Source organism: Pinus tabuliformis, chromosome 9, assembly GCF_031772625.1.
Source record: "Pinus tabuliformis cultivar Carrire ecotype Pingquan chromosome 9, CPIR1, whole genome shotgun sequence".
Classification (NCBI taxonomy): domain Eukaryota; kingdom Viridiplantae; phylum Streptophyta; class Pinopsida; order Pinales; family Pinaceae; genus Pinus; species Pinus tabuliformis.
The window spans coordinates 1,143,631,772-1,143,652,655 of record NC_142307.1 but is presented as its reverse complement, the minus strand read 5'-3'; the positions used below and the strand labels follow the sequence as shown (position 1 = coordinate 1,143,652,655).

Below are 20,884 nucleotides of genomic sequence, written 5' to 3'. Positions count from 1 at the left end.
TTCCAAAACTAGGGACAACAATCCATGATAAAATAAGATGTACAATGATTTTCATGTACTTGACCAAATACCCAATCACTTTATGACCTGCGACTCAACCATGACATCATCCCAAAAGTGAATCTTATACCTCCCAACAAAGCCTCTTCGACTCTATGCAAAATGAATCTTTTACAAATGATGCTTTTACAATTTTATAATGATGGCTCTTTTACAAATGACTCTTGGCCTTGATACTTCTTCACAATAAGAAGATGACTTTCATGTCTTCAAAGGATGTCCCGTTGACTCTTGGCCTTGATACTTCTTCACAATATGAAAATGGTTGTCATGTCTTCAAAGGATGTCCTGTTGCAATGCTTCTTTTCATTTGATACTTTTTCTCTTGAATTTTTGCTTGAATTTGTACTTGAATATTCTTCTACTTGCATGCAAAATTTTCTCGGCAAAACCAATCCCAAAACAAAACAAAATACCCTTCAACTTATCTTTGCCTGCAAAACACATGTAAGTGCATACTAATGAGGAATACAAATTAAAATAACAATGTGTACCTGAAGTGTTTGTCACTTTTTTTGTTGACTTGTTGTAGTAGTAGACAAATACTCCCACTCTTGATATAGGCCTGGCGTCTATGCAAGACTATATCCAAAATTGACCTAAAGATATATGCAATAAAAACTGATGATAGAACCTAGACTTGTGTTGGACCAAGTTCTAAGTACAACAACAGAGACCATTCTATCAAATGTGAAAAGACAAGTAACATGGACCTATAACATATACATTTGGTATAATTGGTGTAGTATCAAGAATATGTAGCATCAAATGCGTAGTATCAAGAATAGGACATCCGAAAAACTAACTATGAAATATAGAGCCATAGAGATATAACTGAGACCCTGTATATACTTAGGTTGTTCTGAAAAAACATATGTTAGAGATGATACTCAAAATTAAAATGTAAACACTAATCATACACACCTTGTTGTAGGATACTTACCCTTGACTGTTGATATGTGGTCCTTACTGCAGTGATCCTTGAATGTGTGTTTTTTCTTTCCTTCCAGGAGCTCGATATTGAATATGTTGTAGCTATGTAAGTTTGGATCTCCAGGGTATGAAATTTCGTACTGTGGTAGCTCTATGAGTTCTCTTTTCAACCCCATAGGTCTTATCAAGATTGGATTCTTCAAGAAAGAGTTATGCCCAATATCCCACGATGACCTGATTATAGACTAGTTCGGTAGAGCGAACTTGTACGAAGTGCCACGTGTCACTTGTGCAACCTTCAGCCCTGAAAATGATTTTAAAACATCTGCATTCCGTCTCCATTCTGCAACTATTTACGAAATTTTAGTCCAATGCTTAGAGAGACAATTATGGTGATTTTCCCAACGTTACTTGTTTGACATGGAATTTGGGAGCCTGCAAAAACCCTAACTTATGCAGATCATATCTCCGGAATTGTAGCAAAACAAGATCTGAAATTCGTTCAAGAGGTTCATCTAGATTTTGGCACAAATGGGTTTTAATTTACGCTTTGGAAACTTCATAGAAAAAAAGTTATAGCAAATATTCCACAATGACATGTTTGAAGCCACAAAATCCCTACTAGAGGAGGATATGAGGGTCATTATTTATATGAATGTCTTGAGTTGAGAGGGTCCTCAACAAGTGAATGTTGGAGGGATTTTAGGAGAATTTTTATTATTATTAATTATTGACTATTCAATGAATATAACCAATTAAGAGTGTTGTGCCACAACCCCATAGGGTTTTAGCCCACTAACTGGGGTTACTAACTTCAAACACAAATAACTCTCAAATCATGAAGAAATGGGAGGGGTACCATATATCAACGGAAACATCTCGACGAGTAGAATCCATCAAGAAGATATTTGATTCAAAATGATATGGTTTTTCAAGTAAAAATTCCCTTGCAATATTGGGATAACCCTTGGTGCTGCTTGGGTTGACATCAATGACAACCACTGATCAACAAATATGTGTTCCCAATTAGACCTCACACCTTTTGGGATAGGATCCCCATCCAAAATAAGATCCGGTTACCATTTTCTTAAAGGTTTTCCTTGGATCTAACCATCAATAAGAGAGAGGAATGCATATGTGCCTTTGAAAAGCAAGTGAGTGTGCCTGGTGAGTGTTCGATTATAGGTGTGTCGAGGTGCTTCTAATGCGGAGGGAAAAGGAAAGTGAGTCTATAAGAGAGAGGTAGTAGTACCACTCTAGTAGAGACAAAAAAAAACAAGAGAGATCCATCTAACATCCAGCAGAATATTTCACGAAGATGCGATGGTCATTGTGACCATTACAACACATTCTTAATATGATAAGCACTAAAATAACTAAAATAGTTCAACTTCTTTAGTACAGGTGAAAACAAACATGAATCACAAACATTCATAGAACAATATTACAAATATTCATAATCGATGCATGAATAACGTGTTGGCCATCAGGCTTCATATATTAAGTAAAAGTTCCAGGACACATGTATACAACGAACACCACTAGCTCCAATAGTGGAGCATTGAAGCCACTACTTGCTCCCTAAAAGAACTAGCTTGTCTCTCTGATGCCTTGTGGGAGGTGCCAAGGTGAAAATGACTTTTCTTGTATAATGAGGGTGTATATATAACCAATGGGGTGATCCGTCAATTTATTTGTGACTCTTTGACTACCCTCATGACTGTTTGACTTCTCTATGAATTTTCGAATTTTACATGACTCTTCATATTTTGTACATGTCCTTTGGACTTTCACTTTACAATACATTTTGGAATAAGAATTTACATAATCTACAAAATGATGTGGCATATGATGACTCATGACATGACATGACATGACACTGATGAAATGGTAGTGTTAAACCATTCTTGCTACTTCTTGTTATATGTCTTCTTGAGAATGATCTCTTTTCCACCTCCATATGGCTTAGAGATGAGGAGTCTTCAGTGTTATCTGGTCTTGAGCCATGGTCGCAAACTAATGTCCCTTTTCTTCCTCCCAATAAGTCAACTTGCATATTCATCTACAAATGTGTATTCTAGCATGTTCTCCTACATATCCTTCTTAATCATCCTATCATAGTATGATAGAGTACCTGCATCTGCAATTCACTCATGACAAGACGACATTAGTTTGATAAAACCCTAGTCTAAGATGATGCATGATGATCCATTGACTAAGTCGAAATCGGGTGGTAAGATAAGGGAGAGGCTCAGTGATTGTGTAATTTCACATCTCCAAAAGTCAAGGGTCAAGTGTAAGCCTTGAGACTATGCAATGCATAGTCCATGAAGGAATGGGCTTGAAGATTGCACAATTGGGGAGCTCAAGGAGACATGATGAGGGCTTAATGACTAAAGTTGCCCACTGCACAGTGATAGAAGGTTAGGGAGGCTAGGTGATTGCACAATTTCATAGTTTGAGAGCTCAAGGGCTTGAGGACTAAGACTGTGTAATGCACAGTTCAGGCCTGGCTAGAGGGAAATATTGCACAATTTTTTAGCTCAGGGACCAGGATTGATCACTAATACTACGTAGTGTGAAATTATGGGAGGTAGGAACTGTGCATTGCGTAGTGCCAAGAGGTAGGGTTGCTGCTTGAGGGCTAATACTGCACAATGTGCAGTTCAGGAAGGCTGGTTAAGGCTAGTTTTCTTGGTTGGGAATTTTTCTAGATTTAACCAAGTGTGAGAACTATGTAGCTGACGTGAAAAATAAAAATACTTTTATGTGATCAAAAACTTAGGATAATTTACGACAAAACATAGATCATGTAGAATGCATGAACAACATATTCCCCTTAGTGCGACAACTTTGTGATGAATTATGCCACGTGTGATACCAAAGATACTCTTTGCGATGACCATGATGACACTTGTGCGAAAATGATTGAAACTTTGGAAATGAGTGTGACACATGTTTAAATGGAAAGAACAACTCATTTATGCAAATATTACCCCTCGAAACCACCAAAAATAGCTTTTGTAAAGTGTGCGACACTTGACATGTGAAAATATGACACTTTGATTTTCTTGAAAATAAGACCAAAACACTTTGAGAAAACACATGCAATAAGTCTTAATTCTTATGATTACAGTATGCAAGGTCAAAGTAGGCTTCGAAATTTGGGTCTAGGCAAAAATTTTGGAGGGTGTTGTAGCATCGAAAACATCACAACAATCAACAACTCCATTCAATAGAGTGGTTAAGACTCTAATGAGACACATGATAGTAAGAAAGGTAAAAGTTTTGAAAGTTGGGAAATTAGGCTTATTAATAACCCCTTTGTTCCTTTTTCCCATTTTCCTTCTAGTGGACCCATAAGCCCATATATGTTCTTTGCAAATATCCTTAGACCTTTATGTTAATTTTAAAAATAATTTTTACATATCTTGGGAACACAATGGAAAGTACACCACAGGGTATAGAGAGAGTATATTTACCATAATTGTAAGCTTATCCATTCACTAGGTGAGCCTTGGCCTTGGACTCCACAATAGAAATGTATACAAGGTATTTACATCATTTCAACTAGGGTGTTGGCATTATGGCTAATGGTCAGTTGGCATTGATGTCAACTTGGGTTGTTCATGGTTGGAATTGATTGTCCCATGTTCTATTGGGTTTTGGTAACCAATGATTGATTATTGAGCATTAAGCTTGGTCCTTTGGTCCATGGAGAGTTGAACATATTTATTCTATATTTTTGATTTGGTCCTTCATATGTATATTGGGAATTATATTTAATTATATGGATATGTATCGTTGTTTGAATGGATTGAATAGAACACACATTGATCTAGTCATGGAGTTACTAGTATAATGATCAAAATAGTCCAAAATTGTTGAAAGAAAATTAATCACTTGGTTTGGGGAAACAAATTTCTTTTGATATGGTGTTTAATACATTATATAATGATGAGGTCCACAAATTAATTTAGATGTGGATATAAAACATATTATTTGAATATGTGGAGATGATCATGGCAAAGAAAAAGAATCCACACACAAACCACCAAATTACCCAAGGTCAATCTTGGGATCGAGGGGGCTCAACAACTATTTAACTTTGTCAAAAAAATTACATCACACAAACTGGTATTTTACCATAGTAAAGGACAAGTCAATGTCGTTAGATACACAAAGTGTTGGATGATTGGGTGTGTTTTCTAGTGGAGAAATTTATCTCTCCCATTCGAGCACCAAAAGACTATGAATCTTTTGTTTTCCTACTTTATATTTGTTCTGGCATAGAAGTTTTCTAGCAGTGATCAAAATTTAATGAAAGTATGGTTCCATATCCAATAGTTGGGTGATCGATCTGAGAAATCAAAGAACATATCTTTTTGTATTGATCTATATTATGAGTGAAATTTTCCACTTGAAGAGAATTTGAACTATTTGATGAATTATTTTTGTTCCTCTTTGAATTATTATGGCATAGGTTGAAGGAATGCATCAATGAAGTGTGATTGAGAAATAGTTTTGGGAATTGGAATATATGTGCATTTTTATTTTCTTTCATATATTTTTCTAGAATAGGTATTGATATAATGCGTTGGGGATGAATTTATGATATTTAGCGACAAGTGCCAAATAATTTAATCTGAATCATTTTGATAAATATATTCATTGACTATTGGAAGTATGATTTGCACATTGGTAATCCTGTAGACATAATATCACTACAAAATCGAAGAGATCTAATCCTTGGGCATAAAGATAATCATTCTGGACCTTATCTAAGGTACAAAATGCTATAGGTATTAATGCACATGTGATTGTGGACAGAAAAACCATCTTGAGTCTCCTAGGACACAAAGTAGGTGAAATTAGATGACCTACAACTTCTCAAAGGCACATTCACATATCCATGTTAATATAGAATTAACAAAGTAAAAGATAAGAGTTACCTCTCAATATCTAGTGTAGTTCCTCTAGAGATCTCAGTGTGACAAAGGGAGAACCCCTCTGCTCACTCCTCGAATAGAACTTGCACATAGACAAGACAAGAAGTAACCTTCATAGCATATAGACCTTGATGATTAAAAACATTAACATACAAGAGAATATAAAAATAACATGAATCTAAGAGGAAAATCAATATTGAAATCGCATCAACATATACAGAAAAGAAGTCTCAACATCATCAAGTATTCAAAATAGGAGTATATCTATATTATTTGATGAGAGAAGAATGATTAGAACCATGGTTTCTTAATCAAGTCCTCCCTTAGCTCCTTGGTTCCTTTCCCCTCTCTCTCTCAACTCTGTGAAAGCATAACAATACTAATTTCAATATTCCAATCTTTGTTACAATGGCCGAGCCTTTGATTTATAGATGAGGAGAGGATCTTTCCTTACCAATTTCTCCATGAGTTCCAATGAGGAAAAATCTTGCATGTTGCCTCTCTTTATTGCTCTTTCCCTTCCCTTGTATCCTTTCTAGGATTAGAAATGTCCTTAGTTAGGATTGAGGTGGATGTTTCCTTGTTTTCAAGCTAACATTTGAGTGAAAAGCAAAGTGTCATTCATACAACTTATGCTTTAACCTTCAAAATCCCACAAATATCCAGTAACACTTCCATTTATGCAAAATAGAGCATACCTAGGCACTAAAACTCCTTGCTGATTCATGGGAAGTGTTATAACACCCTCTTCTTGTTTCTAGGGTGAGTTACCTTAAAAAATGGGCCTACAACTTAGTTTTTTTCTTCTAGTCAAAGTGTCCTTCTCCAAACTGATGAGGATGTCATTTTTTTATAACAGATGCCCCCTAAAGTGTGAGGCCAAAGAAGGGGACAGCGACTGAAATAATTTATATAAACTGAAGAGAGAGAGAGAGGATTGGAGCTTTGAAACTACAGGAGACCTAAAAACAACAACATATGTCAAAAATATGTAAACATGTCCTAAGTTGGGCATTCCCATGCTTAGTAGTTGTATCAGAGTGATTCTCAAAAGAGGTATGAATGTCATGTCCACGATAGGCACAATGTGGAAGATGTTTCATAATATGATCAATATGAAGAGTTGTCTCCGAAAACAATATACGTAGCTTGGGAGAGGAAACAAGGCTGAGTGATGTGAGCCTCTACCCAAGGTCTTGGTCATCGCCTCTCTAAATGACATATTTTTGGACATGTGAATAAAGGAGTTGAAGTCGAACATATGAGGAATCATCTGATTACTAGTCAATGATGAAAACTGTTAACAGATGCGAGGATGGACACCGAGAATGATGATGATCTCCAAGATGTCCAATACAATCTAGTGAGCGTGAAAGTTTGTTGTCATAGAACACTCGTAGAATCGTTCAACTGGGAGATAATAGTGAAAACCCCCAATCAAATGTAGTGAAAATCCCAATCAAATGCAAGGTAACCTCCCACTAATGACTGCAAGTTCTAGGGTACTAATATGCTTCTGGATATTCTTCCTAGATAGGATGTTGAATTCAATAGGAAGAGATCTATAAATGGTAGGAATAGGGCGTCCTACATCAGCAGACACAAAACAAGACAAGAATGATTATTTTGGAGATATATTTAGAGTAATGGAGAAAACAGGTGGAAGGAAATTTTAGGAATATGATGGTATGGTCGATACAGGAAGCAGAGAGTAGATGAATCCATTGAACAATAGAAGGCGTGACATCAAGGTTACCGGGCAGCTTAGACTCAGGGACAACAAAGAGAGTTAGGATACAAAGATGCGAAACATCAAGGTATCAAGGCTAAACTCATAGGATGGTAGGGTTCAACAAGAAGCTGACAAAGAGGATTGTTGAGGTGGTGCCATGTTCAAGGGAGTGATAAGAGTACTGCTACAAAAAGATCCTTCAGAATATAGATACAGGGCCATTGTTCTATCCAAAATTTTCCAATTTGATTAAGTTTAACAAGTCCAAGAACGTTAACTCGGTGGTCTTTTCACATTTAGAGAGTCTAAAAAGATCGTAAAGACAACCCGAAGGGGTACGTCTGTCAAGGTTGATGACTAGGTGTGACAAAGGGTTAATAGTATACTTGACATAGTTCCTTTTCCGTAAGTTAGTCCATTGAGTTCAGATAAAGTGATAAACCTATGCTCAATATAAGTATGCCTCATTTTGTTACGAGTATGAGGAGACAAAGTAAATTGAATATTCTTCATGAAATTTTAACGAGTGAGATGAAGAAAAACTCGATATATCTTCATAAAATTTTAACGAGTTAGATGAAGAAAACTCGATATAGCTTCATAAAATTTTAACCAGTCAGAGGAATTTTTATTTTTACGTTTATTTTTTTATTTTTTTATTTTTATTTTTTATTTTTATTTTTATTTTTATTTTTATTTTTTATTTTTTATTTTATTTTATTTTTATTTATTTTTTAATTTTTTAATTATAATTTTTTATTTTTAATTTTTTAATTTTTAATTTTTTATTTAATTTATTTATTTATTTTTAATTTTTTTAATTTATTTTTAATTTTTAATTTTTAATTTTAATTTTTAATTAATTAATTAATTTTATTTTATTTTTATTTTATTTTATTTTATTTTTTTCAGTTTTAGGGAGTGAGAGAAAGAGATTAAAACAATTTTTGAGATCTTCTTCATAGGAGTTCTACGAGCCCAAAGAAGGTAACTCTAAGGGTTTTTCAATTCAAGAGCGAGAAAAAGTCCCAAAAAATAATGTGCTTATCTAGAAATATGGCCAACTCTACATAAAAACACTAAAAGATCATCAGAGCATAGGTAAAATTTGACATAATAGCGAGATGGTACATTTTTAAACCAAAATAGGAATGAATAACTTTAATTTCAAAGACTAGCTAAAGTGAGTCATACCTCCAGAGTGAATATAAGAATGGTGACAAACCTTCATTTTCACTGCTTGAAGTTTGTGAGAGTGCCCTAGAGAGAAAAAGGAGCAGAAATTTCCTGAGTGATTGTGAGCAATCCAGGCGACCATTTGACGTTCCATCAGTTCCAGGACCAAATAGAGTTTGGATATGGCACTTTGATTGTATCCTTCATATTAGAGAGATTTCCCATGATATGTGCATGTTTATTTGAGTAATTTCAAGTCATCTAATTTCATATGCCTTGGGTCCTGGGAGACCCGAGACGACCTTTTTGTCCACAACCACCCATGTATTAATCCCTACAACAAAATTGATGACTCCACTGGGATCTCAATGTGACAAAGGGAGAACCACTTTTCCCACTCCTAGAACATAACCTACACATATGCAAGACAAGAAGTACCTTCAAAACATATAAACATTGACGATTAAAAACATTAACATACAAGAGAATATAAAACTAACATGCATCTAAGAGGACTATCAATCTCAAAATCGCATCAACATATACAAAAAAGAAGTCTCAACATCATCAAGTAGACAAAATAAGAGAAAATCTATATTATTTGATGAGAGAAGAATGATTACAACCATGGTTTCTTAATCAAGTCTTCCCTTAGCTCCTTGGCTCCTTTCCCTCTCTCTCTCTCAACTCTTCGATAGCATAACAATACTAATCTCAATATTCTGATCTTTGTTACAATGGCCGAGCCTCTGATTTATAGATGAGGAGAGGCTCTTTCCTTGCCAATTTATCCATGAGTTCCAATGAGGCAAAAGTTTGGATGTTTCCTCGCTTTATTGCTCTTCCCATTCTTTGTAGCTTTGATAGGATTATCAATGTACTCAGTTAGGACTGAGGTGGATGTTTCTTGCTTTCGAGCTGAAATTTGAGTGAAAAGAGGAGTGTTAGTTAGTCAACTCATGCTTTGACCTCCAGAAATCCACAAATATCCAGTAACGCTTCCCTTTAGGAAAAATAGAGCATTAACCTAGGGACTAACGCTCCCTACTGAGTCATGGGCAACATTATAACACCCTCTATCTATTTCTGGAGTGTGTTACCCTCGCAAATGGGCTTGCAACTTAGTGATTTTCTTCCAGTCAAAGTGTCCTTGTCCTTTGAGATGATGAGGAGGTCATTTTGTGTATAACACATGACTAAGCTAAGACATTGTTTTATACCTAAGCATTTGGATTAGAACTTATGATGTGCGTATGGAATTTGTAGCTTAAGTTAGTTAAGCAGCACGATCACATGTCTCCTATATGCATAAGGTTGAGTTGTTGAATTTGGATGTTGTATGTAATTCTTATTTGAAGTGTTTTTTGTAGTGCCATTGGATTCGAGACCAGATATATTGGGAACCATAGATTGCATACCTATGATAAATCCTAGGGTTGAATGGTGTCTCTATACTGTTGATAGTGTGTGGTTGCAGGGGAGGTGTAACTCAATGTTTATATTTTTTGCTTTAAATTTTCTATTGTTGTGCATTGAGGACAAAAGTTAGATTGAACTTATTTTTGTAAGAGTAAATGGTGCTTCAGATAGAATGCTTTTGTTGTTTTGTATTGAAGACAAAAGAAAGTGTGCATAAAAAATGAATTAATTTGCCTACGATATGTCACAATGGATTGACAGTGTGTTAGTGTAGGGGTATAATTGGGTATATTTTTAAGGTTATGATAAGTTGTATGAAACTATTACTTGAAATCATAATATTATTTGTAGCAAGGACCGATTCTAGAGTGTCTTACGCAGTGACAAAGTATGGGAAATTGAAGTAATAAATTTATGGTTAAAAGTAATGATCCTGTGGGAATATATGTCTAGGGTATGATGTATGAGAAAAATATTGATGTCAAAGTTTGTGGATTTGATGTCATGTTGTTGCAGTCTTTATATATTGTTGTCAATAGATATTGATTTTTGGTGTGAGTTGTACAAAGCTTAAGTGTGCTTTATGTGCTGAGTCAGAATATGTTAGAAAATGAAGAGTATGTTTGTAATGCCCCACTTAAATCTTATCCTACAAATTTTGTTAATATTTACATTATCTAAAAATATTGAGAAATATTGGTCTAATATAAATTTATGATTTCCATTATTCAAATTCTAATATAAATTTATGATTTCCATTATTCAAATTCCCCACTTACCTTCTCAAATTGAATATTATGTAGGATATGGTCTCCTTCCATTATTTCAAAATATATGTATTCATTTCACATTCCCCAATGTACCCTCACATTTACTTGGGAGAAGACATAGTCCTCTCCATCTTATCATCAATATATATTTATTCATTTCACATTCCCCAATGTACCCTCACATTTACTAAGGAGAAGACATGGTCCTCTCCATGCAAGTACATTTCACATTCCCCAATGTACCCTCACATTTACTTGGGAGAAGACATAGTCCTCTCCATCTTATCATCAATATATATTTATTCATTTCACATTCCCCAATGTACCCTCACATTTACTAAGGAGAAGACATGGTCTTCTCCATGTAATTACACTTCACATTCCCAAATGTACTTTTCAGATTTACTTGGGAGAAGACATGATCCTTTCCCATTAAATTCTCAATTTAATATTCATGTCACAATTCCAAATGTACTCCTAGCTTACTTCGGAGAAGAGAAGTCAACTAAGGATGGATGAGAAGTTAATGACATTAATGAGAGGTGGTTGAGGAAAGAGGGTATAAAAAGGGAAGGGGGAAGGAAGAAAAGGGGGGGGGGGGGGGGGGTTGGAGTCTTGCTTAGGGTTGTGGGGGTTGGTTGTGATTGTTTGGCCTTGTTATGATTTTGGGAGACCTTGGAAACCTGTGGAGGTTTCTTGGGTTTGAGAGGAGGAAAGTATCATTATCTAGTTTTGCACATTCTTCTTGAGGACACACTATATCTGGTTGGACTTGGGCACAGAGGGCTAGGGAACCTGTGGAGGTTTCCTGGGCTAGGAATTTATTTCCTAGTTGGCTGGGAGGTAAATCCGGTTGGGTCGGTGAGAAGGAGAGTTCAACAAGAGCTATAAGACAAAGGTATCATCATCAACCGTCGGAACATGTATTTTCCATGGACCACTCTTGTTAAGTTGATATCAATGGAATGCTCACCTTAAATTATGTTACTTATGATAAAGTGATAAGATGTTGAATGTTTAAATCTATGTAAGAAGGTCAGCAAGTTCTTTTTTTTTTACTTTTAGAACAGTAGGAAAATAGATCTGTTAGTGTATTATAGATTGAGACTCTAATAATAGGAATCAGGCCCCTACACATGGTATCAGAGCCTTGGTTCAAAATCTGGACCCAAAGCCCACTAAAACCCAAATGCCGCTAGAAGGAGGACTTGAACCTCCGACCTTATAGCTGTTAAGCCGTTGTGGTTAACAACCCTTTACCCATGAGAGCATCTAAATTTTGGTGCGCTGCAACCCAATTTCCAAGATGTCGATTTAATGAAATGAAGGGATATATAGTGTTTCTGAACTTGTTTATGTAATGAAAATAATGGCTATATAATGCTGTCTGAGCTCGTTTCATGCAAGGAAGAAAATCTAGCTGGTTTTAAGTTATCAATAAGATCTAAGCTATCCTCGGTGTTACTATTGATTTGTGATGCTGCCAAATAGTTGTGCTCTCTGAGAAGGCAAATTATTGTAACTATGTATTACCTGGTTATAAATGTGACAGTATGTGAGAAACATTATTAGGCAGCGAGTTTTAATGGGATTCTACATTTTGAATCATACAATATATATTTCATTGATTCTCCCATTTCATCTGCTGATACGTTGCCATATGCTCCTCAGTTGAGTGGATCCCTTCCATTATGGTTGTTGTTACAGTCCATAGAAAGTAAATTTGAATGGTATCATAGCTCGCAATTGGGTTCTCGGTCTGCCAGCAGCTTAAAAGACTTGTGTCATTTTCATTAATTCTCCCATTTCATCTGCTGATACATTTCCATATGCTCCTCAGTTGAGTGGATCCCCTTCCATTATGGTCGTTGTTACAGTCTATAGAAAGTAAATTTGAATGGTATCATAGCTCGCAATTGGGTTCTCGGTCTGCCGACAGCTTAAAAGACTTGTGTCATTTTCATTGATTCTCCCATTTCATCTGTTGATACGTTGCCATATGCTCCTCAGTTGAGTGGATCCCTTCCATTATGGTCGTTGTTACAGTCTATAGAAAGTAAATTTGAATGGTATCATAGCTCGCAATTGGGTTCTCGGTCTGCCGACAGCTTAAAAGACTTGTGTCATTGCAATTACATGAGGCTACGACTTCAAACAAAATACAAGACAAAAAAAAATACAGAACATAACGCTGATGACGTCCCAATCCCAATTGCAATATCTACCCAGCACCAATGGGAGCGCGATGCCTGTTTGTGTTGTCGTTTTTAAGACCATACAACAGAATCAAATTAGGCTTACAAATAAATTAAGTGCCCTTCAATCTTCTATATCCAGCACACTCAGATCATCTACTCGTGTCACACATCCATCATTGAATCCCATCATTCTTAATTGATCATGAACTGGAAGAAATGACATGCTCTTTCATGTCAGAATGTTTGATTCTCATCACTGTAGAGAGTATTCTCATGTCCTTGCAGCAAATGCAATCTGCATGCTAAGTTGTGTAGCCAAAAAGGTTCATTCTCTCTGTGCTTACTGTGTTAAAATTTCCGACTCTGTTTCAGTCTCTTTAATCCCTTCCTGAGAGTCAGAATCACTCATGGACTCAGAACTCCCCCCATTAAACTTGTCCTCTGAATAAAAATCAGTGTCTTCATTTCCTGCTCCATTTTCAATAACTCTAGCTGTAGGTTTCAAAAACTCTTTCAATGGATCCAATATGTAAGGCTCCATCAACTCCCAAACCCAGATTGCATCCTTACCTTGACATCGTATCTGAAACTTCTTTCCCTTCCTTTTTATGACACAAATTATTGACTTCATTCTCAAGGCTTTCCCAACACATTCAACATCTTCAACTTTATAGTTTTGTGCATAAAATATAACATCTCCAGAGTTGCTCTTACGTCCACCATACATATACCAATATGCTAGAACACCGGGGAGATAGCCACCGATGTATAAGCCGTGGCATTACCATCTGTCCCCCTGGTCTAAATTGATTTGCATAAAATCGAAAACTACCATGACTCACAGTAGAAAAATGAGGCGGTATGTCTTCAGCTTGAATTTTCAATCGATCAACTGGTTTCAGCCATTCATAAAATGTGTCGTATATGTGTGCTTTCAATACATCCTGTACCTCAAATTTTTCATTGAACTCAAAATGAACTTCAAAAGTCTTGTTCTCATCGTACGATTCTACCTTAGCACCAGACAAAAATATAGCAATTAAAATTTCACGCTGCTCTGCAACAAGTTTCAAGCTGAGACGCTTATTAACAATTTTTTTTTTCGCCCAAATTGAGCAACGGTTTTATTTGTAGCATCAATGTAGGCTCAACGTCATATTTCTTATGACACATTTCATCATACAATTGTTTGATCCTTTCTTCTTGACTAGCATTGAGATATCCCTCTAGCATTATGTTGCACATCTTGATTTAATACCAATTGCACCATCCCTTTGCAACTCTGCAAAAACCCCCTCAGCCCTCTCCAGCGTGCCACATTTAATCAAGGATTCAAGGTATATTTCATAAGCTGCCCGATTAGGTCGACACTTTGCCATACATCGAGAAAATGTGGATTCTACTTGAGGTGTGAGGACAACGAGAAGAAGCGATGAAGTTCAGGCAGTCTGTGTTCCAGAACCGATGTTGTCACTTGATACACTGTTACTGGAAATTACAAACACTAAACAAAACCAGAAACAGGGTCAGTATAGGAAACATAACTTCTTAGGCTTTGCGATAAGAAATGTTTTAGAGTTCTGGGGCTTTTCTAATAAATAAGCAAAAATAATCCCAAATTTAAACTTAATTCATCATTCAATTTTTTTTATTTTTTTTTTAAATAATTATTGAAATTTATACAAGTACATGTCAGTGACCATGCAAAACTTGGCATCTAAAAAAAAAATTAGCGAAGACAATCAATTTGGAAAATTGATAAAATGGAGAAATAATTGGTTAAATTTCTTTTTAGACGTATAAACTCAAAACTAAAAAGCTCTAAAAACTTTGCAACCTAATAAACTTAGAAAAAAATTAGAGAAATGGGGAGAAATCAGAGACTTTCGCAATACTGATACATACACAAAAGTATTAGACCATGTAATATTTGTTTCCTAAGACTTAGGTCCTAAGAGGTAATTAATGTAATTTATAATGTTAGAGAAATATTACCTGTTTTAGAAACATTGTTATAAGTGTTGCCCTTGCACTTTTACATTCTCCTTTGAGTTTTTGGATGTACTTTTCAGTCTCATACACCTATTTTTGTGATCTTTTGTCTGACAGTAATAAAATTATCTTATTTATCTTATCTTGCCCTGTGTACCAGTGTACGTGTGTGAGATATACCTGGGCATGTGTACGTGTGTGAGATATACCTGGGCAAAAAAAAAATTAAAAATTGAAAAGCACCAATTTTTGGAATTTCTTTATCACACTGAATGAAATATACGTTATTTATAATTTGAGTACAACTTACCTAACTTCACCTATATATTACATATTTCTGAGAGTGTCGTTAGAGCAACAAAGAAACCCCTCGCTGTGCAGGCATCAAAGAATCATAAGGCAAAGTTTGACACGAAAGTCTAGAGTTAATGGGTTGCATGAAAAGGCACCATCAAAATATAAGGAGAGAATAAGACAATCCTCTATATATGGAAGGAATATGATTTCAGGCATGGCAAATATTTTCTGAAGTTTATAACAAATGTTAAAGTATTAAAAGTAAAAAGCAAAGGTATATAAAGGGTGGAAATAAAGCCGACAACCAAGATAACTTTAGAAAACAAAAGGAAACATATAATGTGGCATGTATATGAATTAATCCTCGAAAAAGTAGATGTGGGAATTAAACTAAAACAGACAATTCCATTATTTGTCGACTTGAAGGATTTAGCAACACAAGATATTTGACTATCGACGTCAGCAAAGCAACACTCGTTTAGGTGGCAACAGAAAAAGATTTCTTCAATAGCTCAGAGATAAAACAACAATGACATACAGCAATAATACAACAAAAGGATGTTATCAAACCAAATACTCTATTCAACAATATCTCCCTATATGATGAGAAGGATTTTACCAGCCAACATTTTAAGTTGCAAATGCATTTAGGGTTCGTTCAGAATTATCCATTTTTTTTCTTACTTATGTTTTATGTTTTATCCATTTTCCATCCGCTTCTTGAGAAATGAATGTTTGTGCAAAAATCAGAAATAAACAGTGAGAATGACATTTTTGGAGCCACTTTTGTTTATAATGGGTATTTTTTTTCGTAGAATTCACTCCTTAGGCACTGTTGCTGATAAGATGGTTGGTCACCATGTTATTCTTATGTATCTACAACCCTTATATATTTATCCTGTAATATGTAATTCATACAATAATCCCCTTATATTTATAAGGGTCATAATTTAAAATTGAAAGACTGAGTCTTTAAGTAGGTGGGAACATACTCTCCTTTAGTGGATATTAGGTTCCAAGGGCTAGGCAATGTTATACACCTACACTCTCAAATTCTTGTCATGTAATATGTAATTGATATAATGGCTTCTTATGTAAGGTTAAAACTTAATATTGTAATACATAGTGATTAAGTAGGTGAGATAGACTCTTCTTAGCCCATATTAGTTTCAATGTATTAGGTGGTAATGACATTTTTGGAGTCTTTTTTTGTTTAGAATGAGTCCTTTTAATAGAATTCACCCTTAGGCATTGTTGTAACAAGGTTGGTAACTAATGTATTTACAACCTTTATAATATTTAAAATATAATATGTAATTTATACATTAACTCTTGGATCATTATTTAATATTGAAAGACGTGATTATTAAGTAGGTGGGGACATACTCTCCTTTAGTGAATATTAGGTTCAAAGAGAAAGGCAGTTCTATACACCTACGATTTTATAATGTTCAAAATTTCGGTTTCCCTTATGATGGGTTAATAAGTCTTAGATATCGTGCAGATTTTGAACAAATCAAAATGGTGAGGACACGAAGGAACCAAGGGCCTGGGGAGTCTTCACAAGGACCTCCTTCAAATAACCCATTACCTTCACCAGAATTGACTCTCATCCTGCGTTCCTTGGAAGCAATTAATGAAACCTTAAGAGGACGCCAAACAAATGAAATGGAAGGGGAACACCCTTCATCAGGGTTAGGGAACCCCGAGGGATCTAGAGATTATGATAGAAGACCTCCAGTTGAGGACATTACTAGAGAGCTCCAGAAGATTAAACTCCCAGAATTTGCAGGAGGTCGTGCCAGTGAGCGTGCAGAAGCCTAGTTAGAGGGGATGGGAAGGTGTTTCGCACTAAGGGATTACAATTCCAATTCCAAAGCCAAAATAGCAATATTCCAACTCAGAGATAGTGCTCTGAATTGGTGGGGTAACTTGGAGCGTCAACTACACCTCACTCCAGACACAGTTACTTGGGAATTGTTTGAGGAGAGGTTTAGGAAGAAGTACCTACCAGCATATTATGAAGAACAACAGGTAGGAGCCTTCCATGCCCTGATACAGGGAGGTCGTACTGTAGAAGAATATGAAATTCGATTTATGGAATTGGTCAAGTATGTTTCCTACATGGATACTGATCAGCGCCAAGCGGATCGTTTTATGTATGGATTGAGACCTAAGATTAGGGCAATGGTACGGATGTGGAAACCATCCTCAGTTGCAGAAGCTGTAGAACAGGCTCGTTATGTCGAAGAACACCTAGATTTAAAGGGTGAAGGCAGAGCCATCTTTCCACGTCAAACAGGGTTTATGGGGAAGGCCCCTCGTACCTTCCCAAGGGGGGGAAGTCGGAGGCCACCACCATATGGAAACAGGGTTATACCTAGAACACCAACAGTAGGAATTTCCATGGTTTCTAGTGCAGCTTCACCCACAGTTTCAAGGGCGCGTACAAATCAAAGTCATAGGCGAGGAACAACAAGTGGGGGTAGGGGTTCCAGGGGAAGAAACTCTTTCCAAAGAACTCCACATCATTCGGTTCAAGGTCCACCACGCATCACTTGTTGGGGATGCGGAGGACCTCATTACCAGCGGGACTGCCCAGAGTTTCGAACCAGTAACAACATAAGAGAGGGAAAAGAACCAATGGGGGGAGCAGGTAGCCACCACCGAATCTATGCCGCAGTTGACAATCAGCAAGTTGAACACCAGTCTGTGTAGTAGAAACCTCAGGTATGATAAACAAAGTAAAAGTTAAATTTTTGTTTGACTCTGGTGCTACAGATAGTTTCATTTCACCAGTCGCATTAGAAAAATGTGGGTTGGCAACCTATGAGCACGATGACTTTAAACAAGTCGAGATGGCTTCTGGAATAAAACAAGCAATAGGGCCTAGTGTTGACCAATGTCAGGTAAACCTCGAGGTGTGTATGACTAAGTTAAAGGCATACGTAACAGAATTGGGAACGTATGATGTAATTGTTGGAATGGACTGGCTAGAAGCTCATCGAGCTTTGGTAGACTGTTTCAAGAAGAAGGTGATCTGTTTAGATGATGAAGGTAGGCCAATTGAGATTTGTGGAATCAAGAGGGGAGTGTCCCTACGATTCATATCCATGATGAAGGTAAAACGTTGTCTCAGACAAGGTTGCAAACTGTATTTGGTCAAGACTGTAAGTGACCAGAAAGGACCTTCCATGGATTAACATCCAGTTTTGGCTGAATTCAAGGATGTTTTTCTAGAGGAATTGCCTGGATTACCTCCTGTAAGAGAGATTGATTTCACCATTGATCTGAAACCAGGTGTAGAACCAATATCTAAGACACCCTATAGGATGACAACTCCAGAGCTTTGTGAGTTGCAAATGCAGTTAAAGGAGCTCTTAGACTTGGGATTGATCAGACCTAGTATTTCCCCTTGGGGTGCACCAGTAATTTTTGTCAAGAAGAAGGATGGTTCCCTGCGCCTATGCATAGATTATAGAGACTTAAACAGAGCCACGATAAAGAATAGGTACCCAATACCTCGAATAGATGACTTATTTGATCAAATGAAGGGGGTAGAGGTCTTCTCAAAAATCGATCTACGATCTGGGTACCACCAATTGAGGATAAAGGAGGAAGACATCTCAAAAACTGCATTTCGAACTCGATTTGGGCACTATGAGTTCGTAGTTGTTCCATTCGGTTTAACTAATGCACCAGCAGTATTCATGAGCCTCATGAATGGTGTGTTCAGGAAGTATTTGGACCAATTCGTGCAAGTCTTCCTTGATGACATTCTTATATATTCCAAGAATGAAAAGGAGCATGAAAAGCACCTAAGGGTAGTATTGACTTGTTTAAGGGAAAATCAATTGTATGGGAAATTGTCAAAGTGTTCCTTCTTTCAGAAGAAAGTCCATTACCTTGGGCACATCATTTCAGGAGAAGGGATTTCAGTTGACTCGGAAAAGGTGAAGGCCATAATGTATTGACCAGTACCAAAAAATGCCCATGAGGTACGTAGTTTTATGGGGCTAGCTGGGTATTATCGCAGGTTTGTGGAAGGGTTTTCAAGGATTGCAAAACCCATCACCACATTACAGCGAAAGGGGGTTAGGTATGAATGGACAAATGAATGTGGCACTGCATTCACAGAGTTGAAGAGGTTACTAACTAGTGCACCGATCCTTCAAGTACCAGACATGAGAAAAGACTTCACTGTCTGCACCGATGCTTCGACGTAGGGATTGGGTGCAGTATTGATGCAAGAAGGCGGAGTAATAGCTTACGCTTCTAGAAAATTGAAGAAGCATGAAGAGTTATATGCTACCCACGACTTAGAATTGGCAGCAGTGATGTTAGCCTTGAAGCTATGGAGACACTACCTCATTGGGAGAAGATTTGAGTTAAGAACAGATCATCAAAGCCTAAAGCATCTCTTCACTCAAAGGGATTTGAACGCCAGACAAAGGCGATGGAGCGAATTCATGAGTGAGTATGATTTTGAAATATCATACATCAAGGGAAAGGAGAATGTAGTGGCGAATGCACTAAGCAGGAGGCCACGAACTTTCTCCCTAGTAGCCTTAAAGGTAAATTTAAGGGAGCGGATATTGGAGAAACTCTTTGAAGATAGTTGGTATTTAAAAGTAATCTCAGCTATCCAAAATGGGAAACAGATAGAACCAAAGTTTGAAGGATATGTCCTTGAACCAGATGGGCTATTGAGATTCCAAGGGAGAATGTACGTACCTAAGGAAGGGGGTATAAGAGAAACCATCCTCAGAGAATCTCATAGAGCACTCTATTGTGCACATCCTGGGGTAAAGAAGATGTACGCAGATGCAAGGAAACTCTTCTTTTGGGCAGGCATGAAGCATGACATAGTCCAGTTTGTCGCCAAATGTCTTGAATGTCAGTGAGTGAAGGCTGATCATCGCCATCCAGCAGGACTCCTACAACCTCATGACATCCCTACATCTAAATGGGAAGTAATTTCCATGGATTTTGTGGTGGGTTTGCCACTCACTTCCTAGAGGCACAATGCTATATTGGTTATAGTTGATAAATTGACCAAAAGTGCCCATTTCATCCCAGTAAGGGACACTTACGATGTTACGGATGTGGCGCGAGTGTTTGTCAATGAAGTTATCCGATTGCATGGATTGCCCACAAAGATCATTTCTGATAGAGACTCCCGATTTACATCTAGGTTTTGGACAAGTTTGCAGTCAGCACTGGGAACTCAGTTAAACCTAAGCACTGCATATCATCCAGAAACAGATGGGCAGACCAAAAGAGTAAATCAGGTTCTGGAGGACATGCTTAGGATGTACGTCATGGATAATCAGACTCAGTGGGAAAGGTAATTACCAT

General features: G+C 36.8%; 1 pseudogene; it reads right to left on the bottom strand.

Annotated features, from left to right (window-relative positions):
- Positions 1–13,577: 13,577 nt before the first annotated feature.
- Positions 13,578–20,884, bottom strand: part of LOC149152674 (pentatricopeptide repeat-containing protein OTP51, chloroplastic-like) — an 80,738-nt pseudogene continuing 73,431 nt past the window's right edge.